The sequence below is a fragment of the Ostrinia furnacalis genome, unplaced genomic scaffold (assembly GCF_004193835.3).
Source record: "Ostrinia furnacalis isolate ACB-3 unplaced genomic scaffold, ASM419383v2 OfSCF2966, whole genome shotgun sequence".
Lineage (NCBI taxonomy): Eukaryota > Metazoa > Arthropoda > Insecta > Lepidoptera > Crambidae > Ostrinia > Ostrinia furnacalis.
This window is the reverse complement of record NW_021133205.1, coordinates 129347-149946: the sequence shown is the minus strand read 5'-3', so window position 1 is coordinate 149946 and position 20600 is coordinate 129347. Positions and strand designations below refer to the sequence as shown.

At 35.7% G+C, this 20600-nt stretch overlaps 1 protein-coding gene across 1 annotated transcript in view; it reads left to right on the top strand.

Annotated features, from left to right (window-relative positions):
* The first annotated feature begins 3584 nt into the window (after positions 1-3584).
* LOC114356821 (protein prickle-like) overlaps positions 3585-20600 on the top strand; it is a 74895-nt gene continuing 57879 nt past the window's right edge. Inside the window, exon 1 of the mRNA XM_028310183.1 lies at positions 3585-3839. The gene's annotated coding sequence lies outside the window, so the exon portion shown is untranslated. The remainder of the gene's footprint in view (positions 3840-20600) is intronic.

Genomic DNA, 20600 nt, shown 5'->3' with positions numbered 1-20600 from the left:
ATAACTTGAATTAGGTATTGAGGCATTATTGTTGGAATTAGATCTCTATTTTTATTGGGTTTCACACAAATTTAACAGGTGACATTAAATTTGTTTTAATTTATAGTGATATATATTCATTGCGTTAATAATAATTAGTATAATCCGTTGTAGGTAGTTTGCCCTTTTTGCAATATTAATTTATTAATAGATTTCGTTACAATTCAGCATACTAATAGGTATCTTTTAAAAGTCATACATATTATATTCATATTTTTGAGGGGATTATAATATCACTAAAAGTAGCATAAAGTGTATAATGGGCAACGTCTTCAGTTCAAATGAACAGAACTTACTGAAGTACACTTTCCATGAAGCAAACGTAACATTATCCACAATATCCACCAATCTCTTACATATCTTGACTATTTTTGTTAAAAAAACTGGCATCCCCAACATAAAAAGTAGGGCTTACAAAGAAAAACGACAAGTTAACTTTAACATAGTTGTAGATAAGACGAAAACATAAAACAATTTGTTACACTCCAGCTAAAACTGGTCATTTTATAACGCCGGGTTTGAGGATGACCGCTTTGAATGGGCCACTTAGCACTTTAAGCTGTACAGTGGTGTTTTTAAAAGCTATTTTGCTTTATAAGATTCAAAGAGGGTCTAAAAAGTTAAGAACCTGTACTAATTGCTTCCTGAGGGCACGTTAACCGCCTCCGAAGAGGTGGAGCCACTTTTTTTACTAATAAGCAGGTGAAGGTTGGATGCCCCTGTCTCGCTTAACGGAAAAGTCGTAAGGTCAGTTTTGTTTGTCTTCGCTTATATTATAGAGGCAAAGTGGTTCGTATGTAGGTGTACAGTTTCCGTATATTCAAGTTGTTCCTGTTGATAGCTTATTTTCAGGATATAACTTGTAAATGACTGAACATTTATTAGGCTATGTTATTTTTGGAAATTTTACGTTTACTTACATCAATGTACTTTATCGTGTGTAGGTACTTCGTAGTGCATGATCTGGCTAGGTACCCTGTCACATAAGTGCCTGTATTCCCAAGATGGTGGCTACCGTTACCGCACCGCAGCTGATGGGGATTCCCGTAAATCATGGCCATTGTCTGCACTGGCAGATGCTCGTATCCCTTCCCTATCTAGGCTTTTGATTTAACATGACTGTGAATCAAATAATAAATTTTGCACCACAACACTACCAATATCTGGTGAAGTCTCTGCTAAATATTTTGAAGTGAGATCATATCCCAACAGTTTTGTGATTCCCAATCGTGTTAAAAAAAAATTGTGTATGTTTAAACAAAAGTTTAATCTCATAACTTTTCTGTGGTCTTAGCCTGCTTAACGTTAAGCATCTCGGTACTTTCTTTGATTAACTAATAAAATTAATGTCCTGAAATTAAAACACAACCGCAACATGAACCGCTTATTCATAAATCCTTTTATAATCACGTCTACCCGTAATTCAGTTTATAGAAAAATGTATAACCACCTGTCTGACGAGCCACATCGGAATGTAAACCTAATTATCCAGATCAGAAGGTCTTAAATTAAAAAAGATATTGCCGATTGATATAACTCTAAAATTGTGGAACAGATCCGAGAAATGATTAAGAAAATGAAGCTCTAAATCAAAGCGGAAGAGATGAAATTCGTGCAGCGATAAAATCAGTTACGAAAGAAGCGCGTGCGCACGGTACAGCGCTACCAAGGTTTTAGGACCAAAATCGGTTTATGGTTCTGGAATATAGTTTAAATGAAGTAGCAAACCTTTAAAATAATTTTCAGTTTTTACTAAAAGTCTTTTACAGAGTTTGACCCTGAAAATGTCTCAAATCTCCAGTAAATCGAAATGAAAACTGTCACATCGACACGATCTTTTCATGTTTTGACATGTGGCCAGTTTACTTTTGGGTGTTTATTTATAATTGCCCGGTTTCTGAATAAGATGATAGTTGAAATTGCTCATTGTCTACTGTAACATCTCATTTCAGAAACCGGGAATATAACCAAACCACTGTTTAAACCTTTCACAAACTCAGTGGTTTGAGCATCAAGCCAGTGGTAACGCTGCGCTCATCGAATCAACTCCGGCGCAGCTATTACGTTGATTGCGGTAGCAAATGATACCCGGCCCTAAACAACGCGGCTCTTCCTGCAAGCATTCCTCGGGCCTTTGTACTTCTTCACAAGTGATAGCTTTTTCAAGTTTATCTCTGCTTATAGCAATAATTTTAGGTACCTAGAAAGTTTGATAAGGAACTTATACAACTGCTATGAAAACTTTTTAATACTATTCAAGGTTATTAATGTTGATAATAGCAATTAGATTTTTAATTTGAAAAGGACTTAGCTATATATTAATTTTTATTTGAACTGCTTGGATTAAGTTCCCATTAATAGCTTTGTAATGCTTCTCATTTGCAGTTCCCAAGCTTACTTTGTGTATAACAAAACCAGTATTTAACTTTGTAAGTTTCCAACTGACAGAGTGTTTCCGAATCATCATTCCAGGCATACCCTTCGCGATTTATAGCCTCTACTCTCTTGTGAAATATCACACAATGCTGATTTCTCCTCAGCCGCGTCAGTTTAATTAAAACTGATTTTACTGCATTATCTCGCAGCTGATCTAGCACTAATCGGACTTACATTAAAAGCATTAGAAAGCACTCATTGGGGCTATCGATTCAGCTTCATTTGATGTATAGTTTCCGTATTCAAAAGCCATAGCTGCATTAGGTATGTCTCCGGTCCAATTAATAAACTGGATTCATCAAGTGTACCCTTTTGAGTTTATAGATAACACACTACTGACACACTTTTGATTTAACTATTCGAATGAGAAACGTAACTGTAAAGTTATTGGAGGAAATTAGATACAATTTATCTAATTGTTTGTGATAAGATCCAGTTGTAGAAACGGATTTTGGTGTAAATGTAAATAAGGTAACTGTTGATTTGCTGTTTTATAACTTTCAATTTGCTTCGTAAACGTACTGACCTTTTGTCGATGAAAATACCAGTTGGAACGCTAAAGATTCTGCTTAATATAAATAAAATAACTTTTTATGGACACTCCTTATGAAGATAATTGTAAAAACCTGGAATTCCACCGTTCAATTTTGCACTAGAATACAATCTTGCAGATTCTATTTACAGATGAAATGACTTAGCACGCAGCAGACACGTCTCATTTCTTGTGCGTGCTAAATCTAAATGTAGCATCATACTTCTCATTTCCCATCATTCCACGATTAACGATGTCGTAAATTCGCAATATCGATTAATTTTATCGAACACTTTCTCATCTCGAGCTAATTAAACTGGGAACCCGCATCTTATTTATGACACCTCACATCGATTGAGTGACATATTTGCTGGGAACCTGTTTCAATTAATGGCATAAATTAATAAAAAGCTTGTAAAAGAACAACTCAAATTTGAATAGCTACTCTAGTAAAGGGATGGTTTTGTCTCTGCACGTCCTGCTCGCACCCGTTGAGCTTCACGTATTCTGTCTCGCTTTCGGAGGTTCTGCGCTCATCGCTTGGCTGCCTCCGTGTCCGTCAGTTGCGCATACGCGTCAGCGGGAAGCAACCGCCTTTGAATTTCGAATAAATTTTCGCGCGTTGTAGTTTCAACGTTGCCAGTTTGTGTTCCATTTTCGAATTGGATTATCCGTTGTTACCTGCATGGAGGTTTCAAATCTGTATCAGTGCCCATTGTGATGGATTGGTGTGTGCAAGTGATGTGATTTTCTAGTGAAGAAAGTGATTTCATCACAAAGGATTACAGTGATTAATATTGTTGGAAAACACGTGAGAACAGCATTGTAATAGGTAAATTAGAATGGTTATGTTCGAAGCTACTCTCCGATGAGATTGCAATACTGTTATCTAAGTAATTATCGTTTGTTTAGCATTTTATTTTCATTTTCTGGCCTCACCTGCGGACAAGGTGCATCTATGTCGGGACTAAATTGGCTTTTATAGACTAACTTGTCATCTACAAATGGTCAGTTTTCTAATTGCGTATTATTATGTTTGACACATTTGACATTTGCAGGAAGCTTTCTAAGACCTACTCACGTATTTGTATGATAATTTATAACATGTTTATGTAGGCCTATATTGAATTTAGCTAATTTTTGATTGTTGAAAATGGGTAGAACTTTAATTTTTGTAAAAGCTAAAAGCACACTATTATTATAAAACGTGTTTGTATCTTATAAGTTAAGTGATTATATAGCGTACCTTTATTAACACAGTCACACGCTTTTAAAAAAGTGGGTTGCATTTTCAAGATCGTATTGCTTTAATTTGATATCCAAATTGGAATTCAAATTTGTTTCTTCCGATTAAAGTTTGCATATCGAATGCACGCAATTTGTTTGGGACCGGTCCTACAGTTATTTGATAGGAAGTCCAAATGGTTTTTAAAAAAAAGTTCATTGATAAACATGGATATTGGTTCTGCATTCACATTACGAAGGTATCTCCTATGAAATGACACGCAAACCTATAATTGGCATAATCTTTTGCATGGTTTGCATAATACGGTTTAAATTTAAACGCGAGGTCCAAGCCAGTCCGTTCGTTTTTTTGTAGCTACGAATTTAATGAAGAAAAAACATAGTTTCGTTATTGATCGAAAGCGACAGCCTGAATTTTGCAAAACTTTCCAATGAGATCTAAGATGATACTGGCGGAAGTAATCGAGTAGGTATCAATCTTCTTTAAGAAAATCATTAATAAATCACCAAGTTGACCTCCCATACTCAAAGTAATCTATCAGAACTCGAAATGGTTGACAGACAAACTGATGAGACCATAATTAAAAGTTTCTAATAAGTAATTAGGTACGTCAATCAATAAGTAACTGAAGATTGATAATTTGGGTCTCTTGAGACATTAACTTATAGTTATTTAGTTAGATTAACCAAAATGCCTCTTGATTTCCTAGTACCCGTTTGGGTTTTTTGATTGTACTAATACGTTTTCTCAACAAAAAAAACATATCTTTAGTGTTTCCCGATCCTCCTCCAACGTCCTCTATGCCAAAATAAGTTAAAATTGGATCAGAAGACTCTTGAAAAGACAACAAATAAAGATACAGGCAAAGTTATACTTTCGCATTAATAAATAGGTAAGCATCAGCATGGATGGATTGAATGTAAACGCTACTCGAACGTCTAGCGTAGAAATAAAGCCAGACTTTATTCAAATCTAAAACGATCTCTACCATCCATTAAACTCGGTACTTAAGTAAAGTTCTCACTTGTTAATTGGAGCCTTGGAGAAAACCTAGGGCCGGCACTTTCGCCGCTTCCGGTGCATAATGCGATATGATACCTGTCTCATTATACGCCGCTATTCCCGCTCATTTCCATTTTGATAATGGCTGCCTCCAGCAGACATTGGAAAATGGAAATTATTGATTATCCGGTCCGTTTGTTAGAAAGTGTATGAAAGCCATTCAATTGGCTTATTTGCATTTTCCACTGCCCAGTAGCCCGTAACATTGTTTTGAAGTAGTAGACAAACTTTGTGTAAAGTTCTGGGAAAGAAAGAGGGTTTGAGAAGAGAAGCATTCCAAATAAGCTATGTGCTACTATACTCGTACAATTCGATTAAAATGAAAGTGAAGTATTTTTCGAGATTATAAATATTAGTTTTTGCCCTCTCTACAAACAACCAAAAAAAAAAAAGTCCATCACTATGTTGTTCTTTAAGTAAAGGTTTTTTGTAATGAAATGTAAGTCATGTACTTTTGTTGGTAGGATGTAAGTAAGAAGCGTAAGTTCGTTAATGTTGTCTTTTTCTCTGATTGACTATTCAAACTGACAATATTTACAACTTTTAATTTTCTTTTCAAAAATGTAGTCCTTCATACTTACTTACGATAATGTATTTGCATCACGTTTTTGTACGTCTTTTTAGTCGTTAGCTTTTTAGACCTATCTGAATAAGCCACATTTCAAAAACACCGGTTATGAAAAGCTCTCGTGACTTTAATTTAGATTCCAAGCTACCTCGCACATGTCACTATTATTTATTTATTTATTTATTTATTTATTTATTTATTTATAGGCACAACCATTGTATTACATACAATGTACGAGTTTTAATGAAACAATTTGCAGATTACATCTAGAACTCGTTGCTGTGATGGCCTAAGGGAATCCTGTCGATGATACTTAACCCTTTATGCGCCGTGACAGGTATTTTTTATTGTTATGCGACTTTGAGGGAAGTTAGTAAGGTTCAAAATATAATAGCTACTGTGTAGAGTAAAGAAAAGTGCACTAGAATACTGATGGATCACGGTGTTCATCTTAAGCCCTTTAAAGATATATGTTATTAGCTGTCCGAGTGACAAAAATAACATTATTTAATTAATTTTAACAGACATTAACGCGATACCCGGTTAGATACATAATTAAATATTACCAGTATTTGCCAGACGTTTCGACCGTGGTCACAGACTGATTAACTGACTGAGTAATATTATTATTTGAACCGATGATGAGAAATTTAATGCACTCAGTTTTCGAAGTTTTTTTTTACTCTAAATTATAATTTACCTAAGTGTAACAAAGTAAAATTTTTCAAAGTCAAAGTCAAAGAAAACTTTAACGCAGTTTAACATATTTTACAAACAATAAAAAGAGTTTCCTCGTAGCACTTAACCGATACCCCAGTACGGTTATGAGAAAATGAGTAGGCATGCACACTTGTTGCAAGCTTGCTGATGTACGGTCCTTTGTGAAGGCCGAGACAATTGGGTTTCAATGTTTTTCAATTGTCAAGAGGCATGAAACCACAGTCATCGGTGCTCTGCCTGTAATAATACCCTGCCTGTAATAATGCTCCTTGAGACGAAACGCAAATAAATTAAGAATAATATGGGTAGCAAAAGTATTATGCATCTGACTGAAATAGAAAATTGTATGAGAATAGATATGTAGTAAACAAAACTTCATAAATATGCACCAAACACACACCCTGATTACATAACATTACAACACATTCACTGGTCGCAACGTGTACATTTAAGGGTTAAAGACAAAATCAACAATGCCGTTGTTGTTATGGGGACAGATTTAGATAAGATGGTGATACTACCTAGGCAGATGAACTTTAAACAAGCTCTAACACCAACCAAAGTTAGCAAAAAACTTTGCCTCCACTGGGAATCGAACCCGACGACTCTGGGTCTGAGACAGATGGTCTTAAATTACCACTAGACCACAAAGTTGTCATTTCATGACAAACGTGCAATTTTCCCCTGTTATGTTGAGAAAGTATTTCCTGATTAATTACAACGAACTGCTTCAACAATGGCGGGGAAAGCTATTAGCATTGTTATAAAATCGCTAATTATTAATTACAAGTATAAACACATTAAATCAGTGCTTATCGTCTCGTAAGTCTGACAGATTTATTACAGCCCACGAGGTAGAAGAAACGGTATTGTAGCTACACAAAAGGTAGAAAATATAGAGCAGTTATAGAAAATATTACACAGAAACGGTTACTATGGGAGCATCATATTGTCAAATTAATCACACTTTTCATTCAACTTAACTATCTTATTCTACGACTTAAACTAATTCTTCTTTCTAATATACAGGGTGGAAACGATAAGTGATCTCATTTGATTATTTCTAAACTCTATCAAGATCCTGAAAGTGCTTCACGAGCTCTTTCAAACGGTACCTACCAATAATGGGTTACAGAATAAATTGAATCTATCCGAAAATTCAATGTTTCCAGCTTCGGGATAACATTTTAGTCGATCAGATTTCAATTAGCTTCCTTAATAAATGTTTGCAAGTAGTGACGTTTCAAGGGAGGTTGTAGTACCTACTTAGTACAAATTATAAAGTTACGAGTACCAGAGTACTTTGTAGTACTTTCTTTCTATTTTTATTATATTCTACTGTATTTCTGGAAAAGTCTTTGTACAGTGTAGGTATTCGTATGATAGTAGTACTAAAATGTTAATACAATAATAAACCACTCCCACAAAAAGCCTTTAATTGTTATTAAACACGAGTGAACTAACTGTGTCATGTATTCGTAATTTGTAGCCTGGCATTGAGGTAACTGAAGGTCACACAGTATTTGTCTTCGAAAATATGTATAGCAACTTCCTCATTGCGCAATCGTTCCCTCATAATATTATAGAATTACTACTTAATACTCAATCATTTAGTTTTTAATGTTCGGTAATTTATTATTACTTATTTGTAACCTACATTTTCCACTGATATCTTTGCCAAAATCACTGATTTGTGAAAGTAAATCAAATAAGTATAATGGCAGTCGAAAAAGTATTGTTGTTTCAAAACATTAAAACTGAATTGTTTCGCGAAGAGCTTCTCAGGGTTCTGTAATGGGGCCTAAAGTTTTTCATATTCGTGAAAAGTTTATTATTTGACAGTGAAAATAAAAAAGGCAAGTGTAACAGGTTTCCTAAACATATTTAATGACACTAGCTACTAAGATTGCCCAAGAAATATAAGGAATTTGATTTGAAAATCTTATAATGTATGATGGGTGTTCTTGTTCAGTCTATATTTACAATATTACTTTACTTCATACAAGCTTTTTCCTCTCTTACTGAAATGGAAAGAGAAATTACGCGTCCGCATAATACAGTTAGGTAACAATAAGCGACAGTGGAGCAAAAACAAGGCTTCTTGCAATGAGCGTATAAGGCAATATACTATGCTACCAATAGAAGGAAAACGCCGGAGATTTATACTCATAGCAACTAGATTGCTTTTTTAGGATTTTGAATCTGGAATGTAGAAAAATATAGTAAAAGTTTAAATAGATTGAGCCGTTGTTTAACGTGTAAACTTGATGTCATAATAATTGGTATTCAGCTGAAATTACTTTTTAAAATCGAAAAGAAGTCGGCACACTGATGGAATCCTGCTTAGCACTTAATACAAATGTATTTCTTATCTAATGAGAAATGAAGTAATGAATGTTCCAGAGTTTCCTTTGAAAAAGCTCCTTGCTCATCTATTACAACTCAGCACGCGGTATAAATCACTCCCAATCACTGCAGCCCAGCCAGCCGTCTTATTAGAGGTGTTAGAACGCGTTCCCGATATTTTATGTCATGTCTCATCCGAAGAAAAGTCGTGATTACTGTTTTAAAAGTTAAATCATAGGTATTTTCTCAAAATATATTTTGTTTTGTGGCATAAAAATAATGTCACTCCCCTAAAAATGGGAAAAGGCACCTGAAAATACTGACTTGATGATGGAAGTGGAAAAGAAAATTCTTCTTTTTCCCGTAAAAAGAGCTTAAAAGTGAAAGACACTTGAAATTAATCCATAAGGTTATTTACATACAATTTGGTAAACACATTGAGTAATCTTCTTTCTCCGTTAAAAACGATATCTCACCTGCACAGCCACAGGCAAGTTAGCACATAACGTCCTACATAATGTTAATATGCTACCTGCCTATGACTCGGATCTAAACAGTCAGCACATCCGATCTTCCCATGACGAGTGGAAACAGGCAGTCTTTCAGCCTGGAACCAGTACTGCAGTGCCGTTACCACAAATTGCGACGTCTCACTCGACATTCCTGAGGCGATCGCCAGCTGTGGTGGTAATGGCTGCCCGGACGCCTCGGGTCGTTAGTTTAGCAGTCTAATATTTATTTAAACACGAATAGGCGAGTAGAATTGATTCTATGTCTGCTTCGGTTGAAGCTGAATAGGGTCAAGACGTTCAAAGGTATGCCTGAAAGCTATAATGTTTAACAAGTATAAAACAATCAATGATTTACAACAGCCATACCTCATAATGTTTCCCTGGGATATTTTCAGCAGTGAGATACAAAAAAGTTTTTATTTTCTACTCGAATAGTCGGGTAATAGCTTTCCAGTTTCTTGAGTTTTAGTTGCATGCTTAACTTGATTGTTTATAATTTTATTTTTCGCTTGCAACTTTTACCAAGAACCTTGCTGGAAGAAAAGTGCGTTCCCGTCTGCGCATGCGTCATTAGTCACACAGTTATTATTTACTATCCATTAGTGTACGGACCGCGTACAATGCAGCCTGGACAAAGGCGCTTCGAGGAAGTTATTGTGGCCGTTTTAATATATGAACTGTGGCAACGTGAGCCTAAAGCCAGTTCGCTTTAAATGTGATTGGCTCACTGCATATACGGTGTGAATGCTGAACATTATTTTGATTTTCGACACTGCAGACTGAGAGGATAATATTGATTGTCCTATCGACACATTGTTTTAATCGATTCTGCCAAATGGCTAATCTTCGCGTTGGCCAGACGGGTTGGGAATACATATTGATAGTTCAACGTAATTTAACTGCCATTTCATAGACACCTTCGATGAGAACGTTAAAAATATAACTGAAAATAATGTAAATTTCGTGATGCCTCCTGCAAATGTATCTTGTTGACTCACTAAGAGACAAATAACTGATACCCGTTATGAACGACAAAACTGTAATAGAAAAAGTCTGCAGTTGACCTAAATTCTAATAGGGGCCGTCCATAAATTACGTCATCGATTTTTTCAGATTTTAGACCCCCCCCCCTACAATCATCCTATCGTCATTTCTTGATGACCCCCCCCCCCCTCTCCCAAAATTGACGTCATTACCAGTTTGACAAAATTAAAACATTGCAGATTTGAGAAAAATAGGGTATTATAATATAAAATATGATTAAAACACTTGGTTATAGAATCACTTTTTATTATTTTTTTTGTATGTTTATTATGAGTTATTTTAGTATTATACGCGCCTTAGCCGCCTCTCACATTTGGAGTCTCACTTACTAGGTGTGCTGGAAGAAATTTCTTTTTAGAAATAAATTTAAAAAAAATCTTTTTGTACGTGAACAATAAACTATAAATAAATAATAAAAAAAATATAAAAATAAATCTTTGGACAATGAGGATCAGTACTGTTGTAGAAAATTCAATAAAACTACGTTAATCTTTAAGACATAAGAAAGCTATATCTTTTTGAATTATCCAAATCGGACCATTACTTACGAAGATATTAAGTAATAAACACAGGCCGTTTTTGCCGCTAAAAGTCAACGTACGCAGGGCTGCGTGACGTCACTATACCCGAATCGAGCGCAGCCGGCGTACTATTGGGATGGAAAATATAGGTCATAGTCATAAGTCATACCCCCCCCCTATCTGTCATTTACCGTCATCCACAGACCAACCCCCCCCCCCCTAATTTTGAATGACGTAATATATGGACGGCCCCATAAATAATGAATTTCATGAAAAGTTTAGACAAATTGGATTATTAGGAATTTACTATTTCCGTGCATTCAGCGCTAGATTATAACCAGTATTCAATTTGTTAGATCTCGCATCTAAATGGGACCTAAATAGACCAGCCTCACCCCTACCACGTTACGTAATGCGCGTGCGCCGCAAAAGGCGCGGAATGCGACGCGCACGCATTGGAAGGATGTGTGTGGTAACTGGGACGTTCTTGGAACATGCCTAATGAATTGATGGCCGATATGATCTGGAATTTCTAGACCACCTTAGGTTACTTAGCGGCAGCATTATGTTTATTAGAACTGAATAGGCACATTTTAAAAGAGGTGGCATGGGAAAAATTCGCTAAAGAGCTTTTCAGATTCTAATATCGAGTCGTAAAGTGTGTTACAGTGTATAATAAAGAAGGGAAAGTAAATAAAGTCTGATTCAATAGGCCTAGTACTAAAAGAATTCTTAAAGCGTAGGTACTTCGACAGCTGTTTAGATTAATTTAAAATGTTAACTATGAAAAAGGACATGGTAAAATAGACTAAATACCTACAGCTGACAATAATCTAAAGTACACAGAGTTCAAAGCTGCTCTAGTGCCCTTTACGTCACCCTCATCCGAGGAAAAATACGAGTGTGTTGTCATTTACCCCCTTATTACAAAAAAGTTAAACCCGGGACGAACAATGACATTTCCATACTAAATGTCAATTTAAACCAGAGTTCAACCAGAGTCATATACGAGTATCATATACTTCTGTAGATGACAAATAAATAGCTGCTGAAATGAACCTTGAAAAATAAAAACTCGTGTTGCGATTCTGGATTCTCTTTACAAAATGACACTAGTTACGGTAGCTTCGCGAGCGTAATCATTTATACCCGCTGATGTTAATCTTAGTTCCTGATGTATCGGAGCCATTGACATCGACAAATAGGTCAATGACTAGGTCAACGTCTGCAGGCTTCAATAATATCTTTGGAAGTGCGGGTAATTATACGATGAAGTAAAATTGCGCGGCCACTGCAAATACTGCAGAGGTATCGCCGAAGAGTTGCGTCGGCGATGCGCTCTTTGCTCGGGGGTGGAGTAGGGTTGCTGACGTGGACTTAATGGAGCAGCTTCTAAGTAGCTATTAAAAATAAGGTTTTATAATAGTCATTTTAAAACTAAAAATCAGTTTACCTGAAAAATAATAAAATGACATGGAAAAATATATTGACAAAAGTAGCTTTTTAAGATTTCTCTGTAATATTTCTTTCAGAAATCATAGTGCTATTTATGCAATATTCTAAGGCTGGATTGCACCATCTTAGATTAACTTTGACAAACGTCAAAAATCTGTCAAAATCCATACAAAAAGCACCGGTTATCGTCAAAGTTACGGTCAAAGTTGGTTGGTGCAACTCAGCCTAAGAGATCTCTAATAACAACAAACTTATAGGGATCGGTTGAATATGAAACTTTGGAGGATACTCTTGATTTGGCCTTGTTACGAGTATTTACAACTTATTACTTTTTTATAAGATTTTAAACTTTCGCGTTCCATTTCAACTAAAATAGAGAAACACGGGTCTCAACGTGACATTTTTGACGGCTTGACGTTTCGGCGACTATGCTGAGTTAAGACCCGTGTTCTCTATTTTATTACATTTTTGTTTATTTTTTTCGAGGTCTGCTATAGTCACATCGCTAACCTTTTTAGTTACAAATTTTCTTAACCTAAATAAAGTTTCTTATCGATCTAAGAACTAGGAAACAAGTGACAGCCCTGTGTTGTCAGGAAACAGGTCGCCACGAGTGCGAAAGCAGGTGCTACTGCGCCAGGTGCACGCGGTGACCGATGACCCGCGCCTTAGGATAGGCCGCGTTCACATACTTCTATTGTGCCCTTAATACAGAACTTCTCATTCTGTTGGAATAGAGATGTAGTTTATTTGACTAGAAGTTGATGCAGAATTATTTATTAACATGTATTAGATCATTAACATAATTTTAATGACACGTACTATTCGTACATTATATTAGTTGAGCATTGTGGCATGTGGTCTTTGCCAAGATTGTTTCTAACGCTTATTGACCGTAAAATGTCAGCGAGAGTGATAAATGATTAAATGTTTCAGTAAAAATATTGTTTAAAGTTGTGTCATTGGCCACGGGTTGTCCAGGCGATCTGGATTTGGCTGGGTTCTGCTTATTTGGTTACATTTTTGCGATAAACTTGTTCAAATCCATGATTTTCGTAAATAAAACACCGTTTACCAGATAGGTTAGGTGCCATGTAAAGCGCCTGAATTCTTAACTCTGCCAGCTTATACAGGGTAGAGTCTACACAATATTATTATTTCACTCCCATAAATGCCTTAAGTAGTATTCGGGCATTGTTCAAAGCAAATAAACCTAAAACTCTATCATAAATATGACTGACACGAGTCATGCCCACTCAAAAGAGATACAAACGAAGCTCCAACAAACGTCTGCCCTCACATTTAATACTTGCCCAACCGCCGCCGGCCAGACCCACTGACATCCCAGAAGCTCGCGTGACCGCAGCATTTTTTACCTTCAGCTAAACCACAGGCTCCGCACCATAATTTGTAGTCCTACCCCCAGGCCGTCATTAGCGTCCCAGCCAATTACGCGCAGATGTATACCTTACTAACCGGAATTAGAGTTGACGTTTCCCTGACAAAATATCAAACTATAATTCTTGTTTGAAGATCTTAACACACTGTGATAAAGTTGACATTGGTGTACTAAAGCTAGTACCGAGACCTGGGTTTGCTCGCGGCTTGTGTAGCCTAGAATTTAGTTCTTCTTGGATAATTGATTTATAATGAGCTCTAATGGAGTAGTTTCGGTTACGAATACAGATGAAGCGATGAGTTTTATTAATGTTGGCTTATAAATGTGGCATTCCATCATTTTAATGATTTCAAACCATAGCTTGTTAAATTAGTTTTTACCAACTAGCTACGTATAAAATCTTTTTATAATCCTACTCGTAGAGTTCAAATTATATTAGCCTCAACTATTTTGTTGAGAAACATGTGCGTATAAAGGTGGAGGTAATGATTCCACAGTACAGAATTAATTTCTCAATGGTTATTTAAAGTTAGGATTACCAAATAAAGTTCTATTACTAGGTAATGATGAGAATAGAGCCCTAAACTATAAGGATGTACACGTTCATTCGACAATTTTATCAATGTTACTGTATTGTATTTTTCAAAACGTTCCACAAAGATTAAGAATGACGGGACAGCTTATCGGCAGTAATAATAAGGTACTGCATTTTAATCACCAAGGACTTGTTTACGAAAGCTGCCTCCGAATCGTTTACCTACCATTAAAATTCATGTCTGATTGTAATCACAAATGAGTTTCCTTACATTTTATCGGTTTGACCGGCCGTCGAGTTGACAAGCCGTCTGACGATCAGCCGATTCGATTCGTTCAGAGCATTGATTGACAAGCGATCCAAATCGACAATCGATTATTCTAATCGATACGCGATTTGAATTGGGAATTATACGGGGTATGTATTTAATTATTGGTAAGATTGACTAGCCTCAAGTTGGTATAACTTATAATAATTACATTAGTTCTAGTGGAACTAGTTTTCCAATCAATTGTCCAGTCACTCTAGACCTATTATCACAATATGCACAGGACTGTGTACAGAAAAAGAAGTCATGCTACAACTCAGACGAAGTCCAATATGCACACTCCAAATGCAAATAAAAATAATTACATTTGCGTGTCCGTCAAATCTAAAACTTTGGACACCTCTAGAACCATAATCGCAGGATGTGCATAAAATCCATCCATCCTTGTTTTATACACATTTTTATCCCATTAGCAAAACGCGTTTCCAGAAACATAATTTCCATCCTCACATACCCATCGGCTGTATCATTAATGTCCTAATACCCTGAATCTACCTCACCATCAAAAATTCCCTCCGGTAGCCGCGAAATTCCCCATCATCCCGTCTTGAACTGAGAGATCTATAGCTGTCTCTTTTTCTTCTTCATGAAAAAGCTGGCAAGACAAAGACAGCAGCAACGGTCGATTTTCGCCAGCCACTTTGCATGCATGCAACATAATGCGTAAGCGCAGTTCGCTTGTAGAATTTAATATGGCGATTTATAAATACCTTAACGGTTCGCGGGCTGTGGGCTCCGTGAAATATATGTAATCCCATCAAAAACAATACTTGTCAAAAAAACCAAGTCTCGCAACTCAGTTGTTCTACGGTAAAAAGTTGTGAGATCCATGTAATACCAAGTCCAGGCCAGGAAATCTTTAACGTTTTACATAAATATATTGATTTGGCCATCGCACTAAATAATCAAATTTAATTTACACGTGCTTTCATGCGATGGCCAAGTCAATATATTTATGTAAAACGTTAAANAGTCAGTGAGTGACAAAATTAAGTAACTTTGACCCGTTATAATTCTTAAACTACTGGTTCAAATTGAATGAAATTTTAAATATACCGTGTCTTTACAATGCCTGCATAGCTAATGAAAATTCAGCCTTCTAGTTTTATCCACAACGAAGTTACAGGCAGTCGAAAATGGCCTGAATTGCTTCGAGAAAAGGATGGTACGGCCGTGCCGCTTTTTTGCTCGACTTGGTGGGGGCACTGCCGTGCCCCCAGATAATATTTTGCATACACAAATTGGTCTAGTGTATTACATTCCGTTTTAGAAAAAATCGTTTCTCAAGATTGTCTGTGATGATCGATGAGCTATGAATAAATGTTATGTTTGATTTGCATGTTCTCGAGTACAAGATACAAGTTTAGCCACTTGAATGCATTGAGTTAATGATTTAATAGGCTGACATGTTATTATGAGCCCTGTTGGCATGAAAAAATCATTATAAAGACTGATCTAACGCTATTACAAACCATAATCTACGGACGCGAGCAGCCTATAACAATTTACTGTACTGGTGCTAATGAATTTCGAAACAGATGTACGAGTATCTTGAGTAAGTAATGAAATTCAAAACTAATAAATTGAAGAAATAATGTGGTAGACATTATTTTGACCTTAACATTTACATCGAATAACTTTAAAAAAAAAATAAAACCGACTTCAAATGAACACAAAAAAAAACTAAAAATTGAAAATATTGCGTATAAAAAAGTTCATCCCCAATTTTCCACCCTTGGGGGTGAAATATTTTCTTCAAATTCGCATGAAACCACCCTTTTGATAATACCTATTCGACAAAAAAATAATCGTTCAAATTGATTCATAATCGGCGGAGATATTGCGTATAAAAAAGTTCATCCCCAATTTTCCACCCTTGGGGGTTTATTTTTCTATTATTAAATTTAAATGGGACCACCCTTGAGGTATTACCTATACGCAGAAAAAAGATTTGTTCAAATCGGTTCATAATTGGCGGAGTTATCGCGTAACAAACATAGAAAAAAAAAAACATACGGGTCGAATTGAGAACCTCCTCCTTTTTTGAAGTCGGTTGAAAACCAAAATTATCCCTGGCCTGAAATTTGTAAAATATTGTAAAACTTATTAAAACATCACATTTACGACTCATTAATTTATCAAAATGTATTAAGATGTTAAACTTTTTATGAAACTGGCACAAAACAATAATTTTCCATATTAACTTCACTTAATTAAAAACAATAATTCGAAACAATAAAAACTTCGCGAAACGATCTTCGAATTTCACTTGTTTATTTTTTTATCTGTTCCACTTAAGTTTTATCTCGTCGGATCGTAAAAGAAGACGCAAAAACTTTTTGAAAGTGTTTTTTTATTTTACCATTTAAATATTTTTCACTTGTTTTACATTACTTTGATGGGGGTTTGAATGAATAAGGAAGTTTTTAACTCTGGTCAGTTAGAAAGCTTTATGAAACTAGGTCACCTAATTTTAAAGATATTGAAAATTGTCTGATGCCCGTTTTCACCATTAATCCCTAATTTTTAAGTGACCTCTATGGTAACAAATAACAGGAAGTTTGTTGTCAAAGTGGTCACTTATAAATTAGGAATTGATGGTGAAAACGGGCATAGGTCACGTAATTTTAAAGATATTGAAAATTGTCTGACCCTTTTTCTTTGCGGTTCAATGTAATTGCTACAAACTTCACTTTTAACTTATGAACTACAATTAATATTTGAGTTGTGTACCTATAAGCCGATAATAGTGATGCACGCGCGTATCGACAGTCGATAGTATCGATAATTGCGTCGGGCACAGGCGCAATTAGCTCGAAACGTTGCCCTCTGCGCGCGCACGATTGTTATCTCGAATTTAATACAACCTTCTTGACGTTTGAAAATAAGTACGTACGTTCTGAATGAGTTGTGTAACTACATACTAGTTGAAGAGCCATTTAACATGTAATGCAGCTTGCAAGCTTAAAATCAAGCTGTAACTAGAGTTGTAAATTTGCTGGAAAATAAACTCTTTACACTTTTTGTGCTACCCATATGATGGTAATAAGTTTCATCGGAAATAATATCGGATTGTAATGTTGAAAGATTTTTTTAAATCAATTCAGAAATTTCGGAGCCTATTTAATACAAATAAACAATCAAAACTTTCCTCTTTATTATCAGTGTAGATTTATGATTCTATCAGCGAGTTATCGTGAGGGCATCAAAAATAATTAAAATCACAGTTTAGAGTGCACAAGATAATAACGCCCGATTAAACGCTCGCAAAATTACAGAGATTCTAATTAAAATTTAATCAACCTCTAGAATTACAATTAACCAGTAAATCACGTGGTGGATGAAGAAAGCGTGGATAAATAGGCCCTTACCGCTGTGAAGCTGCGGGCGCCACACAGATACTTCAGATTATCAAGAACAAAGCTTACATAAAATATTTATTGATGTCTTGGTGTTACTACGAGTAAGAACGACTGTAATATTTCATGATACATAATGCTTTTACTTCTTAATTACTCATAATCATCATCTCTACATTTTCATTTTTATATTGGTTTAAGTTTGAAAACATCATACTCGTTTCAGTACTCGTGAATTGATTGAAATAATAGTATTTCGTTTCAATTATTTACCAGCTGAAAGTATGTAGAGAGCACTGTCAAATGTAATAAAAAAGATTTTTAACACGAGTCTTCATCAGGCGCGGATCCAGCCCTCAAAAAAGGTTGTGGGCACTGCCACCAAAATTTGCAAAGTGAGAGCCAAGTGGTCGGTGGCTGGCGGCGGCGTTTTAATGGAACGGCTGTGTTCCAAATCACGCTCGATTTTTTAAAGGTTCGTCAGTCAGCCGTTTTAATCACCTATGGATCTTATCAATAGATCATAATAAAAACAAGCAAATTAGGGTTGTGGGCATGCCCACAGTGCCCACAACGGTGGATCCGCGCCTGGTCCTCATCTTATTATCTCTATCTTACATAATTGCAATTACTTATTTATCATTTATGACAGTGAACTTGAAACTTTAACAAGAGTAATTGTTAATTGTTATGAGTTGCATCTCTGTGGCATGCCTGCGGTCCGGTGTAATAGGATCTAACCGCAGAAGCGAATTATCCCACAATTGTGGTGCACTCGTAATTGGCTACCTACCCGCGGACAGCCGCACAGCGACCCGACGTTATACAGGGTGGCACAATTGCAGTGGCCAAGAACTTGGTTAATTTGAACTGTACCTACAGTGTACACACATACATACGAGTATATTAGGGGTGGTATACTTTATAGTGATGCTACAATATTCAATCGTCAATCGAGTTTATAAGATAGGATGGCATTGTTATAAGACGTAAGAAAACAATAAGTAGAATAGAAAATTACTACTTGCATAATAAATCATCTTTCAAAGAACTTTGTACACGATCTTGAAGAAAAGATGGTTAAAATGACAACATTTTATAAATTCTAAGCTTGATTCTAGCAGTTTATGAGAATAAGCGTTCCTTAAAGATTACACTTGTAAGTCCAAGTGAACGTTTAAATTCAACTGACATACTACAAAACAGGTTCAATATAAATCTCGTGTATAGAATATAAATTCAGGCTCGCTACTCGCGCTGCTTGCCGGACCTTGCCTTGACGATGCAGAAAAATGGATTTTTTGAATTTTTTACCACCTCACTAAAATTGCATTTTCTGTTTTCTTCGCCTTTATTATTCTGTCACTGTGATTTATGAAAAATTGAGGCCATTTGCAATTTATATTCATGTCCTGAATGCTAGTACTGATTTGTGAAACTTTCTCATGTCAATTTTTTAAAAGATAAACACAGTTAATCATTTATATCGTTTTTATTGCGGTTACAACGATGCTATTCCCACCTCTGGATCCCACTGCTGCAATTCCTGTGTAGCCAGGATCTACAGCTTGACCGCCAATAAAAACTCAACCAATGAAGATCAAGTTTGTCCCGGGTGAATGTTAAACTTTCATTAGATTCGCAAGATTTTCATGGTAAAGTCAGTAATGATATTGTAAAACCTATGTTGTGCGGTTGTGCTTACAAATTTTCTCCAAGCGCGTATTCAAGGCGTCCAAGCGTGGCGGAGGGCCGCCTCTACAGTGTTGCGTACAATAGAACTATAATTTCCTATGAAGCATCGTCGAAAGAGTTTACTGTTAGCTAAATAAAGGCTAGATCTAGTTCCGCAGCGAAGATTACACGAGTAATATCGGGTCTGGATTCGCTCATCATCTTATCCACTAGAAGTGTTTCGTTTTAGTCCTGTAATTTTATTTACTGAAGGTAATGTAAGACGTGCAGACATGAAATTTAATGTTCAAGGTCTGCATTATACTAGAAACTTACCCACAAATTATAATCAGTAATAACATTAATAATTTGTATTGTGATTTATGCAACATCATCATGGAGACTTCAGGTGTTGCCAATTTTAACAAAAAGTTTCTTAGTGCTACTAATGCTTCATAATTTTTCATAATATTTCATGCATTTTATACCGTGTATAAAAGCCGTATGGGTCATGATTATACGAGTAGTGTCATCAATCATGAATTTATATGAGTGGGTATTAAAATAAGTCTTGCTCCATTATGCTCTCATGTCAGTCAAATATTAACAAATAATTTTATGATTGGTTTCCGTTTTTGTGTGTCTATTTATAGGTTTCTATGTGTCTATTTTTAGATACCAGTTAGTTCATGCTAGGAGTTTTTTGACCTTAACAAAATTATTTTATTGGCTAAGTATGTTATATGTATATGTATATCTATTCATCAAATAATCGTACTTTATTCAAAATCGAGTAGTAAATGACAGATAATAAGTATTTTTAT